Raw genomic sequence first — 19,654 nt, forward strand, 5'->3', positions numbered from 1 at the left:
TTATCCCAGCCAGGAAGTCCTCAGAGTCACCAGACAAGATAGGTTCTTAAAGCGGAAAAAACAGTCCTCAGAGGCTGGATTCGCAGGTTCGAGTCTCTGCCGGGCTGCATGGTTTCATATGAACCGACCAAAGTCAGAGGCCAGAGAGTGAACAGCTGTCAGGACTCTCCAGGGGCTGGAAGTCCTTGACAGCTACCAAGGCTACAAGGGGGATACACCTGGCAGACCCTCCCTCCACAGTCTCGCAAGGCCACAGACACCAACCCGTAGACAGGACAAGCAGAGACCTCCTGACCCAGCTAGCCCTGGTTGACTCTTGGGATAGCCCTCCCATGTTACCTTTGTCCTCATTTACAGACAAGGACACTGAGGCTCGGAGAGAGGGAAAGCGCGTCCTAAACTTACATAGTCATTACATGCTTTGACCCTGGTCACTCGGAAGGCCACTTCAGTCCCCAGGGCACTTCTGCCCTGGCAACCTCAGCCACAGCAGGGGCTCAAGGGTGTGGCCTGCTCCTTGTGCAGGTCTATTTTTAGAGTGTGCAACAGGGGCTGGGGGAGAAGCCAGGAATGACAATGGGGGGAAGGGGGTGGGGCTGCTGGCTGCCGCCCCCGCACCACCAGCCGCCCCATTTCCTCGAGGAACCAGCCTGTGCACAATACAAGGAAAACCGAATGGGGAGTCACAAGGGGCTTCTGCGGGAGGGGGGCTGACCTGGCCCATCAGGGCAGCTGGGGGCCCAGAAGAGGCCTCAGGTCAGGGGAAATGGACCATTAGTCCAGTTGCCTGGCCCAGGGCAAGGGATCACTTCTGGTCGTTAGGCACGCACACACATATCCTTACATACCTCTCTGTCTGTCTTTAGCTGTCCCAGGGGCCCAAGTGACAGGCGGGCAAGGTGCTGGTCCTCTGGGGAGAGGTACTTGAGAAGTTCGGCCACTATAAGAGGGTCTCTCGTGACTCAAGTCAGAAGGTGGCTCTTGTGGCCTTCTATGTCCCTCTTCCAAAGGGTCTAAGTGTGGCCAGCCAGGGCTCAGCATAGCATTTGATGTGTGAGGTTCCTATGTGTCCACAGCCAACGTGGAAGACCTCTTCAAGGCCTCCTGCCTCTGCACTGCTGTCTACACAGAAGCAATGCTCCAGTGCCCCTCCCTAGCTCACCTCCATCCTGCCTTGTGCTGCAAGGCCTGCTAGTCCACTCTCCTCTACTGCTCCATTCTCCCACATCCCTAATACAGAAAACAAGCCAAGTGATGTGCTGATGGCAACCCTTGCAACCATGACAGTGAAGTCCCCCTCTCCCTGGAGACTTTTCTTGGGTACACAGAGCTTCCTTTATTTCCAATCTAACTAGGGGAGGAGAAAACAGATTCAGAGAGTAGGATGTGGCTTGTGGAAGATTCAAGGCAGCCCAGGCAGATTCCATCTACATGTGGGACTCTGGGCCGGCTGGGCCGCACAAGGCCATGCTTGTCCGGACTCTCAAATCTGAAACACTGTGACAGGAGTAGATAGGTCGCCTGCCACAGAGACCTAGCCAGAAGATGAGTCGGGTGGTAAGAATGGGAGTTGCCACACCGGAGCAGCTGAGGGATGAAGCGGAGATCTAGATAGGGAGCCTGAGCATCTGTGTGAGGGGTCACCCCTCTCAGAGCCCCACACGTCTGCCAAAGGAGCAGTCGGATACATCAGCCAGCAGCTGGACACCGCATCCCTACATTACATTTTAAACCTACATCTAGAGGCCTCTGGAACCCCGTGCAGTGGCTTAGACAAGTGGTCCCAACGCTGTGAAGTCTGAAGCAGGAGGATTAACAGTTTCAAGCAAGTTGAGCTAAGCAACGAGACACTGGATGAAAGATACCAAAGGGATGGAGGTGGGGTGTTCAGAGGACACAAAAAATCCTCGGTATAAAATCTTTTTGTTGCATAAACCTGACAGAATTCTGTCCAAAGAATTCAAGTTAAAAAAAATTTTTTTAAAAAGCAAAACGTGGTAGCAGGAGTCTATAATTCCAATGCTCCTTTGTTGAGATGGTACGCAGAGATGGGAGAATCTTCTAGAAGCTAGTTGGCCAGCTAACAAGGGGTACACTGCACAGCAGCAGAAACAAGAGAGACCCTGCCTTAGTGAGGTCAAGTATTGACTCTTGGTAGTTGTCCTCTGACCTCTATACATATGCCAAGGCATATGCATGCGAGTGTGTGTGTGTGTGTGTGTGTGTGTGTAAGTAAAGTATTTTTTTAAGTCAAAAGGAGGCCGGGCGGTGGTGGTGCACGCCTTTAATCCTGGCACTTGGAAGACAGAGGCAGGCGGATTTCTGAGTTAGGTCAGCCTGGTCTACAGAGTGAGTTCCAGGACAGCCAGGACTACACAGAGAAACCCTGTCTCGAAAAACAAACAAACAAACAAATAAACAAAAGCCAAAAACTAAAGTCAAAAGGAGCTGGAGTGATGGCTCAGTGGTTAAGGATTCTTGCTGGGCTTTGCCTGGGCAGCACAGCAATGCAGGTGTCCCTAGCACGGCTTGGGGGAGCTGCCTCCACCAATAGGGCAGGAGATCCGGAGAGCTGGCCCCGCCCCCTTACTGGGCATTGTGGGAGAGCCAGTCCGGATGGAAAGGGCACAGGACAGCTAAAGGCTGACTGACTCCAGATCCAGCGGAGTTGGCCCACCCCAGCATCTACCTAAACTGTGCCTCTGGAGCGCGTGAAGGGTCTGGATTGGTCCTTTGGATCTAACACTCCCGAATCCTCATGGTGCAGGGCTAGGGAGAAGGGGGCTTCCCAGGGAGAGGCCTCGAACCCAATGACTCACTGCAAGGAACGTTTAAAGCAAAACTGTATGGGCAAAAGGGTACACTGTGTGGCGCACTGTGGCACACCACAGCTTCCAGGTCGAGAGGTTTTTGTTTGCTTTTTATTTTTATTTCATTTATTTTGTTTTTGGTTTTTTTTTTTTTTTTTTGGTTTTTGTTTTCTTTGAGAATGGGAGGTTACAGGAGCAGAGAGAAGATATAAGGAGACTGGGAGATGGGTAGGACTGGGATACAAGATGTGAAATTCACAAAGAATCCATAAAGATTAAAAATAATTAAAAAAAAAAAAAAGAGTACTTGCTGGGTTCAGCTCCCAGCACTCACGTAGTGGCTCACGACTGTCTTAGTCAGGGTTTCTGTTCCTGCACAAACATCATGACCAAAAAGCAAGTTGGGGAGGAAAGGGTTTATTCAGCTTACACTTCCACACTGTTGTTCATCACCAAAGGAAGTCAGGACTGGAACTCAAGCAGGTCAGGAAGCAGGAGCTGATGCAGAGGCCATGGAGGGATGTTACTTACTGGCTTGCTTCCCCTGGCTTGCTCAGCTTGCTCTCTTATAGAACCCAAGACTACCAGTCCAGGGATGGCACCACCCCCACTGATCACCAACTGAGAAAAGGCCCCACAGCTGGATCTCATGGAGGCACTTCCCCAACTGAAGCTCCTTTCTTCTGTGATAACTCCAGCGGGTGTCAAGTTGACACACAAAACCAACCAGGTCAAAAACCTTCTGTGCTCCAGATAATCTGGTGCCATTTTCTGACCTTCTTGAGCACTTTACTCATATAGTACACAGACAAACATGCAGGAAAAATACTTTCCTATATAAAATAAAATCTAGAAAATATTTCTAAATGGGGTGGGGGGGGCAATGATATGGCTTAGCAGGTAAAGGGGCTTGCAGTCAAGCCTGATGATCTGAGTTCTATCCCCAGAGACTACATTATGGAAGGAAGGAACTGACTCCAGCCAGGTGTTCTCTGACTGCACTGTGGCATGCATAAAATAAATAAAACAAAGTTTTTAAATGAATAAAGAAGGGCAAACATGTTTGGGGGGGGGAATCTTGCTCAAGTTTGCAAAGTGGCCCCAGGACCACATTCTCAGGCTGTGTCGCCCTAGGAGGGGAGCAGGGCCTCCCTCAGCCTACTGATTTTTTCTTTTCTTCCTTTGCTTTGCTTGGTTCATGCTAAGTTAACACCCTGCCCACTGGACCCCACCCCCAGACCTGTTTCTCCTTTCCAGTCTCAAATGTCCCCCAGACTGCCCCTTCCCAGAAGCAGCTTGTGGCTGCCATCTTGAGTCACTTGGAAGCATTCAAGCGAGTCACCCTTGTGCTCCAGCTAGTGCCATGACCAGCTCAGTGCCGTGACCAACTCGCTCCAGTCCCTGGCCCAACTACCCTGGGCTCTTGACTACACGTTGGTGTCTCTGCTTATTCGTCTGCAAAATGAAGATTAAAATGTTATCTACCCAACAGCATGGTGCTTTCTCTGGGGGCGAGGAAAATGTCCTGGCACCAGATGGAGATATGGCTTAGACATTTGGTGGGTTTATACTATAAATGGTGGGGATTTCACCTCACTTAAAAAGCTAAATGCAGTGGAGTGGGGACTTCAATACGTCTTGGCAGGTAAATGGTCCCAGAGCTGCACTTGCTAAGAAGCCTGCCGACCTGAGTTCAATCCCACCCCCCCACCCCCACATCTCCGGAAGCCACACAGTAGAAAAAGAGATCCAGCTACTGCAGGTTGTCCTCTGCCCCGCCCCTACCCATGACCAAATTTAAATGAATCAGTAAAAAAATAAATTTTGAAGAAATGATCCCAATGAAAGTGGACACAAAAGGCAAAACTTCAAAAACCCGCCTTGAAGATGAAAAGAGGGTTAAACATCAAGAATTTAAAGTGGAGCCTGGGCTGGGGATCCGGGGCCTTGTCTGCCACACAGAAGGCACTGGGCCACCCACCTCCCTCCCCTCCTCCTTTGCCTCCCCCACCCGGGGACCACTTCCTCCAAAAACAGAAGCCAGATGAGCTGGCGTTGCCTATGACTCCAGCAGGAGAGAGGTGGAGGGTGGGTGGGCAGCAGAAGGTCAAAGTCATCCCTAGCTACACAGGGAGTTCGAGGCCAGCCTGGGCTATTGCTCTGTGTAATTTGGAACCACAGCCTCCTGTTACCTGGAGTGCTCTAGAACCTGTTGGTAGCTTAGGACAATCTTGAGATTTCTACCCCTCCCTTCTCCCCTCTAGTGCTGGGATGACAGGTGTTTGTCACCCTACCCTCAGATCCACACTTTCTGCTTCTGTTCTTTAGTGCCTCAGCCTGTTGACCAAGCTGCTGCCCTCGCAGACAGCCGTGCCAGTTTCCTCTCTGGGTTCTCACTTCAGACCCGGCCTGCTGACGCAGCCAGAGAAACAGTGATAAAACCTAAGTCAGGGGGGCTGGAGAGATGGCTCAGTGGTTAAGAGCACTGACTGTTCTTCCAGAGGTCCTGAGTTCAACTCCCAGCAACCACAAGGTGGCTCACAACCATCTGTAATGGGATCTGATGCCCTCTGCTGGTATGTCTGAAAAGAACAACAGTGTACTCATGTAAAATAAATAAAGAAACAAATCTTTAAAAAAAACAAACCTAAGTCAGGCTGCACGTTCCTGTCTGCTCAACCTCTTCCCATCTCATGACTGAGCCTTGACAGCACAGGACAGGACTGTCTGATCAGAAGTTCCAGTCTAGCCTGGACTAAAGTGAGCTCAAGGTAACTTAGTGAAAACTGTTTCAAAAAAATGTTTTAAAAAGATGAATAGGGGCCCCAGCAAGATCGTGTCTTGGGTAAGAGTAATTGTTACCAACCCTGACCATGAAAATGTAATCCCCAAGAGCCACATGGTAGGAGAAAAGAATGAACTAACTCCCCGGAGAACGTTGTCTTCTCATCTCACCCTGTGCCTTGGCATACGCTTCCCTCCACACAGATAAATGTGAGGAGACAGCTAAGGTCCCTACAGCCTTTGCTGCTGCTAATGTTGTAGTTGCTGTTATTGTTTTGGTTGGTTGGTTAGGTTTTGGGAGGGTTGTTGAGACAGGGTTTCACTATGAAACTCTGACTAGGGGCTGGAGAGATGGCTCAGTGGGTAAGAGCAGCGATTGTTCTTCCAAAGGTCATGAGTTCAAATCCCAGCAACCATGTGGTGGTTCACAACCATCTGTAAAGAGATCTGATGCCCTCTTCTGGTGTGTCTGAAGACAGCTACAGTGCACTTACATATAATAAATGAATAAATCTTTAAGAAAGAAAGAAAGAAAGAAAGAAAGAAAGAAAGAAAGAAAGAAAGAAAGAAAGAAAGAAAGAAAGAAAGAAAGAAAGAAAGAAAGAAAGAAAGAAAGAAAGAAAGAAAGAAAGAAAGAAAGAAAGAACTGACTGGCTTGGAACTCACTGCATTGACCAGGCTGGCCTCAAACTCACAGAGATCCACTTGCCTCTGCCTCCCAAGTGCTGGGATCCACGGTGTGTGCTAGCATAGCCAGCTTCCTACAGTGGCTTTTAAGACCCTGGATGATTCTGCCTCTCCTGAACACTTGCCCCTCCCATCTCCCATCACTCCACTTTTACCTTTACTGGCATTGTCTGTGCCTTGCCCCTCTCCCTCTGCCAGGCCTCCCTTTGCCTCAGGGTCTTCAGGCTGTTCCCTTTGCCTCAAACATTCTTCACCCAGATGCACATAGCTGCTTCCTTCCTCCTTTGGGTCTTTGATCCGATGGCATCTGCTCCGAGAAGTCCTCCCTTGCTGTCCTCACAGCAGCCAGCCAGCTCAGCTTTGCCACTCCCTTGCTATCCCTGAGCAAAGTGACGGAAAGTGCTGACGCCTCCCGCCACGCCTCAGGCACGATCTTATACCCTAGACTGGCCTCAAACTTGATAGGTTACCAAAGGGGACTTTGAACCTTGGTCTTTAAACAAGCTCTTACGTAGTAGTTCAGACAGGCCTTGAGTGCTCTATTAGCCAAGGATAACCTTGAACTTCTGATCCCCCGGCCTCCCCTTCCATTTGCACGGCTCTCGGTGGTGATACTGCTGAGGTCCAAAATCAGGCCTTTGTGCGTGCTCAGCATACTTTAGCAAACAGCCACGTTTCCAGGCCCTCTGTTGCCTCTCTGTCTGTCTTGTCCATGCTAATGGAGACTCCCCAGAGAAGGAATCAGGCTTCCTTCTGGGCGTCCAGCCTGGCGGCTATGCACTTCCACAAATGACAGCTGGATGACAAATGCCCTGCCATTACCCTGGACCCTGCGCCTGTCAAGTGAAACCCTTCCTACAGCTGCTAGCCCTGCCATCTACCACCCTGGACAAGCTGCGATGTGTGGGGGCCATGAAACCCAAGGTGAGGGCCTTGCGGGCCCCAAGCCCATCCCTAGCCTCTCCCTTGAGACCCAGGACTCTGCTTGCTCCTGTGTAGATGTCTCATCCACCAGCTTCTCTCCGTATCTCCATCTCAGCCCCAGCCTCCTGCGCCCTTTATCACTAACCTCAGCTACGGGGCATCTTCCATGCATGCCCGTCTTCCTGCCCTTCCTGGGATGGGTTAAGCTTCTGTCAGGCTCAGCATCCCACCGTAGGCTCCTCCCCACCTGCAGCCCATTCCAGAGACCGTCCTGGTACAGACTGTGCTGACTGACTGACTGAGAAGTCTTCCTCCTGTTACTTGACGTCTCTGGAGCATCAGGTTTTTTCATTGAAAAGTGAGTGTTAGTGGCTGGATGCGGATGAATACGTCTGGACTATGGGCAATAACTCTCGTCTGTAATCTCAGCCCTTGAGGAAATGAAGACAGAAGGGTCACAAGTTCAAAGTCATCCACTGCTCCTTAAGTTACAGGCCAGCCTGGGCTACATAAAACAGTAACCTCAGAGAGGCTACACCTACAACATAAACTCCTGGGCAAACGGAATGAGGCATGCGAGGCTCCCAGCAGAGTGCCTGACTCATGCAAAAATTCATCTTCACACAGGGTTTGATGAAAGGGCCCAGGAGTGTGTAAACTGCAGAGGCCTACACTTGCTGACAGGGTATCGGCCCATTTCTGACTTCCAAGCTTGGACTCGGAGACAGAGTCCCAGCAAACTGTCTCAAATGTCAACTGCCATCTTTGTTCCCAATAGCAAAGTGTCCTGACACTCACAGGCTCTAGAAGGCCCGCAGTCCAGGGCCCTCCTCGTGACAACACTCTGGAATGACACCTTCTAAGCTCACAAAGATCCAAACCAGGACAGAAGGCACAGGTCACCGAGCTCTTGAGGCTGCTGATCTTAAGCCTAAGTGCTCAGTTCCTGCCCTTGAGTGGTGCCTGCAGATTCTGTCCTACCCTGCTGTGACCACTCCCACCTGCCCCCACCCCCACCCCCCAACCCCAACCCCCCCCAGCACTTCTCAGCAACTCTTCCCTGGGTTTCTAGTGCATCTGCCTAGGCTTTGAGAACCTCTCTGACCCCAGGTATGCTGGAGACAACTATTACAAAGCAAGAGGCAGTGTATTTATGGTAGGAGTGAGACTTAGGCTTGTCACTAAATACTGTCAACTCAAATAGAAAAAGGCTTTTTTTTCTTGCTATTTACATTTATTAATTTTAGTTGTGTGTGTGTGTGTGTGTGTGTGTGTGGTGTGTGTATGTGTATGGTGTGTGTGTGTGTGGTGTGTGTGTGTGTGGTGTGTATATGTGTGGTGTGTGTGTATGCGTGTTCACGAGTGTGTGCGTGTGTGTGTGTGTGTATGTGTGGTGTGTGTGTGTGTTCACGAGTACATGTGCGTGTGTGTGTGTGTGTGTGTGTGTGGTGTGTGTGTGTGGTGTGTGTGTGTGTGATGTGTGTGTGCTGTGTGTGGTATGTGTGTGGTGTGTGGTGTGTGTGTGTGTGTGTGTCTGCTGCACAGAAGTCATAGCAAATCTGTAAAGGTCAGATGACAACTTGCAGGAATTGGTTATTTTCTCCACCCATAAAATCCAAGAATCAAACTCAGGCCATCTGGTTTGGTAGCAAGAGAACTACCTACCTGTATTTTACCGTGCATATAAACCAGCAGATAGCTAGCTAATCAGGTGGGACACAGCTTTAATTCCTGCACTTTGGAAGCAGAGGCAAGCAGGTCTTTGTGAATTCCTGGTCAGCAAAGCAAATTCCAGACCATCCCTGCCAAAAGAAAATGAAAAAATGTTGGAGAAGGGGTTCGGCCATCAAGAGCACTGGTGGCCCTTGCAGAGGATCCAGGGCCAAACTGCAGCAGCCACAGGGCAGCCGTCTGTAAATGACTCCAGTCTCGGGGGATCAGACACCCTCTCCTGGCCTCCACAGGCATCAGGCATGCAGGTGTCACAGACACACAAGCAGGCAACGCATCCCATACACATAAAAATAAGAAAGAGACAAAGATTAACAGCAAGACGACAATGCATCCCATACACATAAAAATAAGAAAGAGACAAAGATTAACAGCAAGATGACGTTTGAATCAAACACCTCCAATGTGGTGACACGAAAGAGCTTCTGGTTTCAGTCTCAGGGCTCCAACCCGAGATTCTCAAAGTGGGTTCCCCAAACTAGACTCCTCCAGTTCCTCAGAAATGCAGACTCTTTACCAGTCCGACCCTAGGGGCCAAGCCAGCGGCTGTGGTAACAAAGCCCCATCACAAGGCAAAACACGACCCAGAGTCTCCACCTGGTGGTCGTCACCAGAATTGCAGAATGAAGGCGCCTGAGTGCTCCCAGTGTCCCTCCCGGACCTGGGCCAGTGGCAGGAAAGCAGCTTTCGGGTACACCTGACCCCTCGCCTCACTTGCAAGCACACCCAGCCTAGGAGGACTCTGTGTCCTTGGCACAGTGTGGCCTGTTCTATTCCTTGCTCTCATTCCCTCTCCTCACCCTCTCTGGTCAGCTTCCTCGCCGGCTCTCACTACCAAGCATGCTCCTACCTCAGGCTGCAGCTACTGCGGGTGCCTCTGCTCTTCCCGGAGCGCTCTCTCTCTAACACTCTCATGGTTCAGTCCGTTGCTTCGCTCAGTGCTCTGCAGAAATGCCACCTACAAGAGCAACCCTGACTGGGGCTGGAGCGATGGCTCAGCGGTTAAGAGCACTGACTGCTCTTCCGAAGGTCCTAAGTTCAAATCCCAGCAACAACATGGTGGCTCACAACCATCTGTAATGAGATCTGACTCCTTCTTCTGGAGTGTCTGGAGACAGCTACAGTGTAATTAATAATAATAAAAAAGTTGACCTCACTCTTGAGGAGACCCTGATGTGCCCCATGACCCTTCCTTCCTTTGCTTCATTGCTGCTGCCAAGAAACCTACTTGATTTCTGTCATTCTTGGGAAACTGGGATCTATATAACAAGGCCAACGTTTACTTGCTCTGCATTGTGTCCCTAGTGTAGACAGTAGGCACTCAATGATCACTTCTAAATGAATGGCTTTATTCTGTGAGTTATTTCATCCTTTTGTCCTCTGAAGGGAAAACTGAGGTTCTTGCAAAGTAACATGACTCACAAAAGTCTACACAGCAGTTTAGTGGCTGGGATCTAAGTTTGAAATAGGAGTGCTGAGTGTGCGTGTATGTGTGTATGTGTGTATGTGTGTATGTGTGTATGTGTGTGACTCTGGCACCAAGCCACATTTCCAGTCCCTTCTCAGAATCTCTGAAAGCAAAAGTGTGCTGTTTCTATGGTGCCCTTGAGACTGAGGAGACTTTTCAAAAAGGCTGCCATGTCTCCAACATCGGAGACCAGCAGGTCAGCTGCTATGGCCTCGAAACATCCATCCTAGTGTTTAAAAGGACAAAGAGCAGTTCCAGGGAGAGTGCCAGGAGAAACCCACGGATGGGGTTGCCCTGGGCATGCGGAAGAAGGGCGGCATGAACGCAGACATTTGCCAGGCCCTCAAGGCCCCTAGAAGGGTCTCACTGAAACTCCATTTTAAGGATTTGGGCCTGGGACCAAATGTTTTTATATTATTAGGTTCAGCTCTGTCCTTCCTTCCTTCCTTCCTTCCTTCCTTCCTTCCTTCCTTCCTTCCTTCCTTCCTTCCTTCCTTGTAGAAGAGTCTCTTTATGTAGCCCTGGCTAGCTAGGTTCCCAAGCTTGAGCTGCCATGCCTGGTTTGCCAATGGGTACAGTATGTGTGTATATACGTATAGTAGCTGCTCTGGCATCTCCTGAGACCTCCCTCCTGACCCATAGGTGGGGTTTCCTTGTCTCCTCAAAGGGTGGAAGGGGCAGGAGTACTTTCTCAGCTTCTTCCCCTCCCCTGCCAGCTCTTCCAGTTTAATAATGAATCTATCGCTATTATTTGGGACTTTTTTTATATATAAGGGAATTGATCTCCTTTTGAGGACCCCGCCCATATGCCTATTACCTCCCAAAAGCTCTGCCTCCCAGTACCAGTCATTACTCTGGGGCCCAGTCTTGCCTTTTATTTGGGGGGTACAAACATTCAACCCACAGCAACTGGGGCAGGCTGAGCTGTCATGGGTTCAGAATTTCCCACAGGAGGGCTATCACAGTCACACAGCTGTGGTTGCCTCAGAGAGCTGCTCCCTTCCAGCTGCTTTGCCACATCTGCCCTGTGTTATGCCTAAACATTTCCATATGCTTTGTTTTTTAAAGATTTATTTATTATATGTAAGTACACTGTAGCTGTCTTCAGACACTCCAGAAGAGGGCGTCAGATCTCATTACAGATGGTTGTGAGCCACCATGTGGTTGCTGGGATTTGAACTCAAGACCTTTGGAAGAGCAGTCAATGCTCTTAACCGCTGAGCCATCTCTCCAGCCCTTCCATATGCTTTTTTCTAACTTGTACTTTATTTTATTGTATTATATCAAATTTTTATGTTACTGCCAACCAAACCCAGGGCGTCACACATGCTAGCCAAGCACATGTAGTTCACCACTGAGCTACATTGTCAATCATCTATTGTTTACTTTTGTGGTGGTTTGATTGAGAATGGCTCTCCATCGCCAGGGCGTGGCACTATTTGAAAGGATTAGAAGGACTAGGTGGGGCAGACTTGTTGGCTTTGAAGTTTCAAAAGCTCATGCCAGGCCCTGGTCTCTCGGTCTCTCTCTCTCTCTCTCTCTCTCTCTCTCTCTCTCTCTCTGCTTGAAGATCAATTACAGCTACAGCACCATGCACCCATTGTGATGATAGTGGACTACGCTTCTAATTCTGTAAGCAAGCCTCCAATTAAACAGTTTCTTTCATAAGAGTTGCCTTGATCATGGTGTCTCTTCACAGAAATAGAACACTGATTAAGGCATCCTTACACATGTTCTAGCCCTAGGTGGAGAAGGACACTACTGGGACAATTGATGCTGGTTAGCTGGAGCTAAGAAATTAGTGGTGATTAAGGAGAAACCAACATAACTGAGGTGACATCTTCTGGGAAGTGTTTTCTGAGAACACAAAGAAGCTGTGTTCCAGAGAAAGCCAAGGTTGTGCCTCGTGCTGCAGCTGGACTTGACAATGTATAAGAGTCATCCAGGTGGTACTGGTTTTGAAGGCATGAAGGGGTCATGAAGAGCAGCTGAGGCTTGGGACTGTGAGAGGCCATGGAAGGCCATTGGTGAAGGTGCAGCTTCAGATACAGTTGACAGCCCAGGACTGAAGGGTCATGCAAAAAGGCTGAGGCTTGGCACCATGAAGAGACCCTGTGGGAGGTTATGGGCGAAGCCTTGCTGTTGCAGCAGAAGACCCCAGCATATCGGAGATGCTAGTACCGTGGAATTACCCCCAGAACAGCAATAGCAGAAGAGTGGATCAACCTGAGCTTAGAGTGCAGCAGAGGGCAGAGCTGAAGAAGTGACACCAGCTCTTTGGAGGAGTCTAGAATGTCATGTGTGGATGCCAGGCATTGAAACAAGAAGCTGTACATTGAAGTTGCCTTGGAGACCCCAAGATGTTCGAGATGCCAGAGCTGTGGGCTATCTGCCAAGGAAAGCTGCCAACAGGGAGTGCAACCAGCCTAGGAAAAATAAGTTTGTTGCAGTCAACAAAGATGAAAAAGGAGTTGGAGATCTGAAAACTGCTTTGACATCAGACATGGAGATGCAGAGTTTGGAGTTTGCCCAGCTGGTTTCTTGTCTTGCTTTGGGGATTACAGTAGAAGAAACTTTGAACTTTGGATTTTAACATTGCTAAGACTGATGATATCATCCTAACTGAGAACTACAGGGATGGAGATGGAGAGGAGCCTGAGGAGAAGAAGGTCCAGCCACAGGCCCAAAGTGGGATCCAGCTCAAGGGGAGGTCCCAAGGCCTGACACTATTACTGAGGCTATGAACGTTCACAAAAAGGGACATAGCATGACAGCACTCCGGAAGACCCAACAAGCAGCTGAAAGAGTCAGATGCAGATATTTGCACCCATCCAATGGACAGAAGCAGATGACCCCTGTTGTTGAATTAGGGAAGGTTGAAAGAAGTTGAGGAGAAGGGCAATCCTGTATGAGGACCAGCAGTTCTCAATTAATCTAGATCCCTAAGATCTCTCAAACACTGGAACACCAAACGCCAGCTGATATGAGACCCCCAATTCACATACAGTAGAGGACTGCAGGGTCTGTATTCATTCATAGATGGTGCACCTAACCCTCAAGAGACTGGAGGCCCAAGGGAGTTTAGAGGTCGGGTGGGGCGGGAGGTGGGGATATCCATGTGGAGACAGGGGAGTGGGGAGGAGGTATGAGATGTGGAACAGTGGGAGGGTGGACAGGGGTGGGTGGGCAAATAAAATATGGAGTATAAAAAAATAAATTAATTAATAAAAAATTAAGACTGTTATAGACTATGGAGACTTTGGAAATTGGACTAAATATAGCTTTTATTATGCCATGGCTAAGTATTCGCCCATAGACTCATGTGTTTAAACAAGCCCATGGGGGCCAGGGAATGGAATGTGAGGGTTTGTATATGCTTGGCGCAGGGAGTAGTACCATTAGGAAGTGTGGCCTTGTTGGAGTAGGTGTGTCACTGTGGGCATGGGCTTTAATACACTTGTCCTAGCTGCCTGGAAGAGTTTTCTCCTGTTTGCCTTTGGAACAAGATGCAGAACCCTCAGCTCCTGCACTGTGCCTCCCTGGATGCTGCTATGATGATTAAGGACTGAACCTCTGAACCTGTAAGGCAGCCCCAATTAAATGTTGTCCTTGTAAGAGTTGCCTTGGTCATGGTGTCTGTTCACAACAGTAAAACACTAACTAAGACAAGAAGTCATGGAGGGGTGCTGCTTATTGGGTTGCTTCACATGGTTTGCTTACCACGCCTTCTTACAGAACCCAGGACCACCAGCCCAGGGATGGCCCCACCCACAATGGGCTGGACCCTTCCACATTGACCACTAATTGAGAAAATGCCCTAAGATGGATCTTGTGGAGACATTTTCTCAACTGAGACTCCTTCCTCTCTGATAACTCTAGTTTGTGTCAAGCTGGCACACAAAACCTGCCAGTACAGCCTTCAACACAGACTACAGGCTTGTACGACTGGCTCAGCTAGTTCCTTTTTATTTTAAATTACAATAAAAATATTGTTTGTTCATGAACTAGGAGTGTTAGCACAATCCTATAATCCAAGCACTGGAGAGGCAAAGGTAGGAGGATCTGAAGTTCAAGGTTGTTGTCCTAGTTTTCTTTTTGTTCCTAAAGCATCTTTGGGAGGAAAAGGATTATTTGGCTTACACATTCAACTCACAGTCTATTGCTGAGGGAATCCAGGGCAGGAACTGAAGCAGAAGCCTTCGTAGGAACACCACTTACCACTAGTCACTTGTTTCCCATGGCTTGCACAGCCTGCCTGCCTGCCTGCTGTTCCTCCTCTTCCTTCTCCTCCTTCTCTTCCTCCTCCTCCTTCTCTTCTTCCTCCTCTTTCTCTTCTTCTTCTTCCTTCTCCTCCTCCTTTGGTCTTTCAAGAAAGGGTTTCCCTGTATAATAGCCCTGGCTGTCCTGGACTCACTCCGTAGACCAGTCTGGCCTGGAACTCACAGAAATCCACCTACCTCTGCCTTCTGAGTGCTGAGATTAAAGGTGTGTGCCATCTCGATGCTTTCTTAGATGTTCGTGGACTACCCACAAATAGGCTAGGTCCTCCCACATCCATCATTAATCAAGAAAATGCCTTATATGCTTGTCCACAGGCCAATCTGAGGGAGACATTTTCTCAGTTCCCAGATGACCCTAGCTTGTATCAAGCTGACAAAAAACTAACCAGCAGAGCTATCCTTAACTACATATCCAGTGCAGTGACAGCCTGGAGGGGTGCGCTCACGTGTGTGCGTGTGTGTGTGTGTGTGTGTGTGTGTGTGTGTGTGTGTGGTGTGTTGGTGAGATGACTTATTAGGTCAGGACAATCATCCCTAAGCCATCTCGCAGAGGACAACTTGTATGAACTGGCCCTTTCCTTCTACCATGTGGATCCTGGAGCTCAGAGTGAGGTCATTCGGCATTGGTGCCAGGTGCCTTTGCCCGCTGAGCCATCTTGTCAGCCCTGACCTTTCACAGTAAATTGCAGACATGGCTCTCACTGCTAAAAACAGGCAAATATTTTTCAAGGCAACAACCTAAATTGGAAAGTTTTACAAAATTATTATCTAATATAAACATCTTACCCAATTTCCCCAGAGGTCACACTGCTGTTTTCCCCTCTCTCCTACCCTTCCTCCATCTCTCATTTTCTTTCTCTCTTCCTTCTCCCCTTTCTTCCTTCTTTCTTTCTTCCAAGACACAATTACACATAGGCCAGGCTGGCCTCCAAATTGCTGTATAGTGGAGGACAGCTTTGAACCCCTGATCTCTACCTCCCAAGTGTTGACATTATAGGCATTAGCCATCACACCAGTCCAACTGTTATATTTTTTATTTTTTGAGAAAGAGTTCAATACATAGCCCAGACTAGCTCAGAAATTACTATGTAGTCCAGGTTGGCCTATAATTCACATAGATCCACCTGCCTCTGCCTCCCAAATGCTGTGATTAAAGGTATGAACTACATGCCTGGCGCACACTGTTATCTTTTATAGCAAAGGTCATAAGTTTTTCATAGCTTTATATTGTATGCAGTTCCTGTCTGCTTAGTTTCATTCATCTAGACATTTGCCTCAGTCTGTCTTTAATGAATGCGGCGCAGGGCACATGCTGGCCATTTGTTGGGACCTTACCCTTACACCTGGTTATGGATCCATCTCCAGTCACATTGAGGGCAGGAGTGTCATTACAAAAAGCAAACACACAAGTCAGTGTTTACAGCAACTTCTAACATGGCCTCTCCGACCTGAACTTCTCTGTTAGGCTCAGATGTTTGCATCTAACTTCTGTGTAAGCACTGTCCTGGCACATCTGTTACACAAATGTAACAAATCTCAGACAGAGCTTCTAATTGCACTTTTTTCTGTCATTCAGAGATGTTTCCTTTTGTAACTCTTCATTTCTGTTACTGGCAAATTGCTTCTTTTCATTCAATAGGACAAAAAACTTTAGGGGTATTCTCATTTCTCCTTTTAAAAAATAATTGTATGCTTTTGGAGGCTAGAGGCATTGGATCCCTGGAATTGGAGTTACAGGCGGTTGTGAGTCACCTGGTGTAGGAACTGCAGAACAGTAGGGCTGAGTTATTTCTCCCACTCCTTTCCTTACTGTGTTGGACTCATGACGGCATCTCTTCTAGGCCTTGGCTCAGTTTCTTCTTCCCAGTGAGACTTTGATTTGATTTGAAATGTACCTCACTGGAGAATATCCTCTCCATAGTGGTTTGAATGAGAATGCCCCCCCCCCCCCATGGGCTCATATGTTTTAATATATACATATATATTGGCCCCAGTTGGTGGAATTGTTTGGGAAGGACTAAGAGGCATGGCCTTGGTGGAGGAGGTATGTCACTGAGGGTGTGCTCTAAGGCTTTAAAAGGCCATGCCATTCCCAGGTAGCTCTCCCTGCCACGCCCACCCCGACCTCCTTTTTGCCTATAAGGATGTGAGCTTGAAGCTACTGCTTCAGCACTACGCCTGCCATGTTCCTGGCGATGATGGTCATGGACTCTACCTCTGAAACTGCATGACCCTGTACATTCTGCCTTCTATAGGTTGTGCTTGTCATGGTGCTTTGTTGCAGCAGTAGAAAGGTAACTAAGACACCTCTGTGTTTTGTTTTCCTCCGTAACAGTCATCAGTACCTAACATGCCATATGGTTCTCCACAGAACCTGAGATCCACAGAATGCAAGAGCCGTGGAGCGAGAAGGCCACAGATAGGCCTTGCTTTGAGGCTCCCAGACAGTAGCAACTCTCATTCACCCTGTGCCAGTACATTTAAAGGGCTTTACCCACTGAATCTACTGAGGTAAAAATTGGTACCACTCCGCCATGACTGTAATAATACTTCATAACAACTCTTCACCCAAATTTCTGGCCTTCAGGATCTGAGGAGGTTGTTTGGTCATTGAAGTGCTGGGTGTGGAAGTATGAGGACTATAACCTACATAAAATTACAGGCATGGTCACACAAAACTGTACTCTCATATAGGTAAAATTCCTTCCCTAGAGGAGAGACATAAACAACACCTATCTCCTCATCCTAATGTCTCAAATAGCAAACAGAGGTATGATTCCACCAAAGTTTACCTTGATGAACTATGAATTCATTGGGCTTCCTTTCAGAATAGTAGTCAAGAGATTATGGGCAGGAACATGGATGACCTTAAAGTATCCCTCCTGGGAAGTCTGTTTGTAGCGTGGATGATAATTCTCTTATTGCTATATAGATAGATCCTCTTTTCCTAGTCCTTCCCCACCTATATTATACACTCAAGCCACTCCCAGAGAGATCGCATGCAATTAGAACAAAATTGCATGTAAATGGTCAGGAGTTGTGGGTGAGTACTTGGGTGAGGGTCCCACAGGGCCCTTCCTGACTCTTTCTATGAAAGAGCACCAACAGTCAACAAAACTAACTCTAATAATCTTTTGCAAATTGACACAGCTGTCTCATAAAGATATGGCTCAGACACTTGTCACTTACAACATCCTAGCACTGGGGAAGTAGAAATGGGAGTATTCCTGGAGCTTGCTGGCCAACCAGGTTAACCACTCAGTGCGCTGCAAGGTCACTGAAAGACTCTGTCTCAAAAGATAAGGTAGAGGCGCCCGAAAGATGGCACAGTAGCTATGAGTTCTTGCTGTACAACCACGAGGACATGAGTTTGGATCCCAGGTCCCATGTAACAAGCTGGGTGTGATCTTGTATGCAGCTGTATACAAGTCCCATGCGGTGGGAGTTAGAGAGGGCAGATCCCTAGGGCTTGGTGACTGGCAGTCTATCTGGAAAACAGACTGAACTCACAGTTCAGTTAGGAGCCCTGTCACAAAAAAAAAAAAAAAAAAAAAAAAAAAAAAAAGGCGCCGCTAGAGGAGGATCCCTGATATCCTATGCTCCTCTCCTGGCTTCTGTGTGCTCACAGGAGTGGGCACCTTCACACATATGTGTACATGGACATACATAATGCACACACAAAATAAGGTAGAGAATGATTGAGAAAGATGCCAACATCAACCTCTGACCCCTATGTGCACATACAAGTGTACATCCCACATATAGGAACACACACACACACACACACACACAGGGAGCCTATGAGTTTAAAAAGCAAATATTGGCCATACATGGCAGCATCCCAGCTACTTGACATGTTGAGGTAAGACCATCGAAAATTTAAAGCCAGAGCTGGAGAGACAACAGTTTAGTGGTTACAAGCCTGGCAGCTCTTAACCACTCAGAGGACTTGGGTGTGATTCCCAGCACTCAAATGGTGGCTTACAACCATCTATAACCCCAGTCCTAGGGCATCAGATGCCCTTTTCTGGCCTCATGGTGCCACTGACATTCACGCATGAATCATACCCAAGTCCTCTTGAGTGGAGCTCTGCCAACCAAAGCCCAAGGTTCAAGGCATTTTTGTTTTTGTTTTTGTTTTTCTGGCCTCAAATTTATTTGTAAAAAACAGCATAGGACACTGGTCATCTGCAAATAGTGTGTGGGTAGGTGTGTCCCATCCGTCCATCTGTCTTCACACTGGCCTTTTCTATGGGGCCTTCACATGGGCCTGGGCCCTTTGGGGAGCCTGAACTGGAGTTGAAGCCTGGGCCTTAGCTGGAGCTTTGGCCTCTGCCTTGAACCTTGGACTTTGGTTGGCAGAGCCTACGCCCCTTGGCCATGTAGCTTTGAATCCACTTCCCAAGCTTGGGGTGAGCGATGAAAGCCAGGCTGCTGAGTTTGCAGCTGGAGCCCTTTGGCATCTTGGGCTTGGTGGCCTGAGGCTTCACCAGGGCCTTGATGGCCTCTGCGCATGCACTCACTGCCTTTGCATTGTTGGCCTGCATCTTCTTCAGGCCTTTCTTGTTGCACTTCTTGGCAAAGTTCATGTTCCTCAGGAACTTGGGGTCAACCCCCTTAAGAGATTAGTATCTTTGTGACCGGGGTTTCTTGATGCCATTTTTGTGCCATTTGCGGGACTGGCTGTGTGTGGTGTAGTTCTTGGACTTGGCCATGTCTGCACGGTAACCCGAGGCTCCTGCAATGCCAGGGACTGGAAGAGGCAGATAAATAATTCTTATCTTGTTTTCTGAATCTGTTTTTTAAAGCAGAGCAAACAGGGGCTGGAGAGATGGCTCAGCAGTTAAGAGTACTTACTGCTCTTCCAGAGGTCCTGAGTTCAGTTCCCAGCAACCACATGGTGGCTCACAACCATCTGTGATGGAATCCAATGCCCTTTTCTGGTGTGTCTGGAGATAGCGATAGTGTAC

At 48.4% G+C, this 19,654-nt stretch overlaps 1 pseudogene; it reads right to left on the reverse strand.

Annotated features, from left to right (window-relative positions):
• Positions 1–18,933: 18,933 nt before the first annotated feature.
• LOC127684961 (60S ribosomal protein L29-like) lies at positions 18,934–19,399 on the reverse strand (annotated as a pseudogene).
• Between the last annotated feature and the right edge of the window lie 255 nt (positions 19,400–19,654).

Source organism: Apodemus sylvaticus, chromosome 5 (genome assembly GCF_947179515.1).
Source record: "Apodemus sylvaticus chromosome 5, mApoSyl1.1, whole genome shotgun sequence".
Taxonomy (NCBI): domain Eukaryota; kingdom Metazoa; phylum Chordata; class Mammalia; order Rodentia; family Muridae; genus Apodemus; species Apodemus sylvaticus.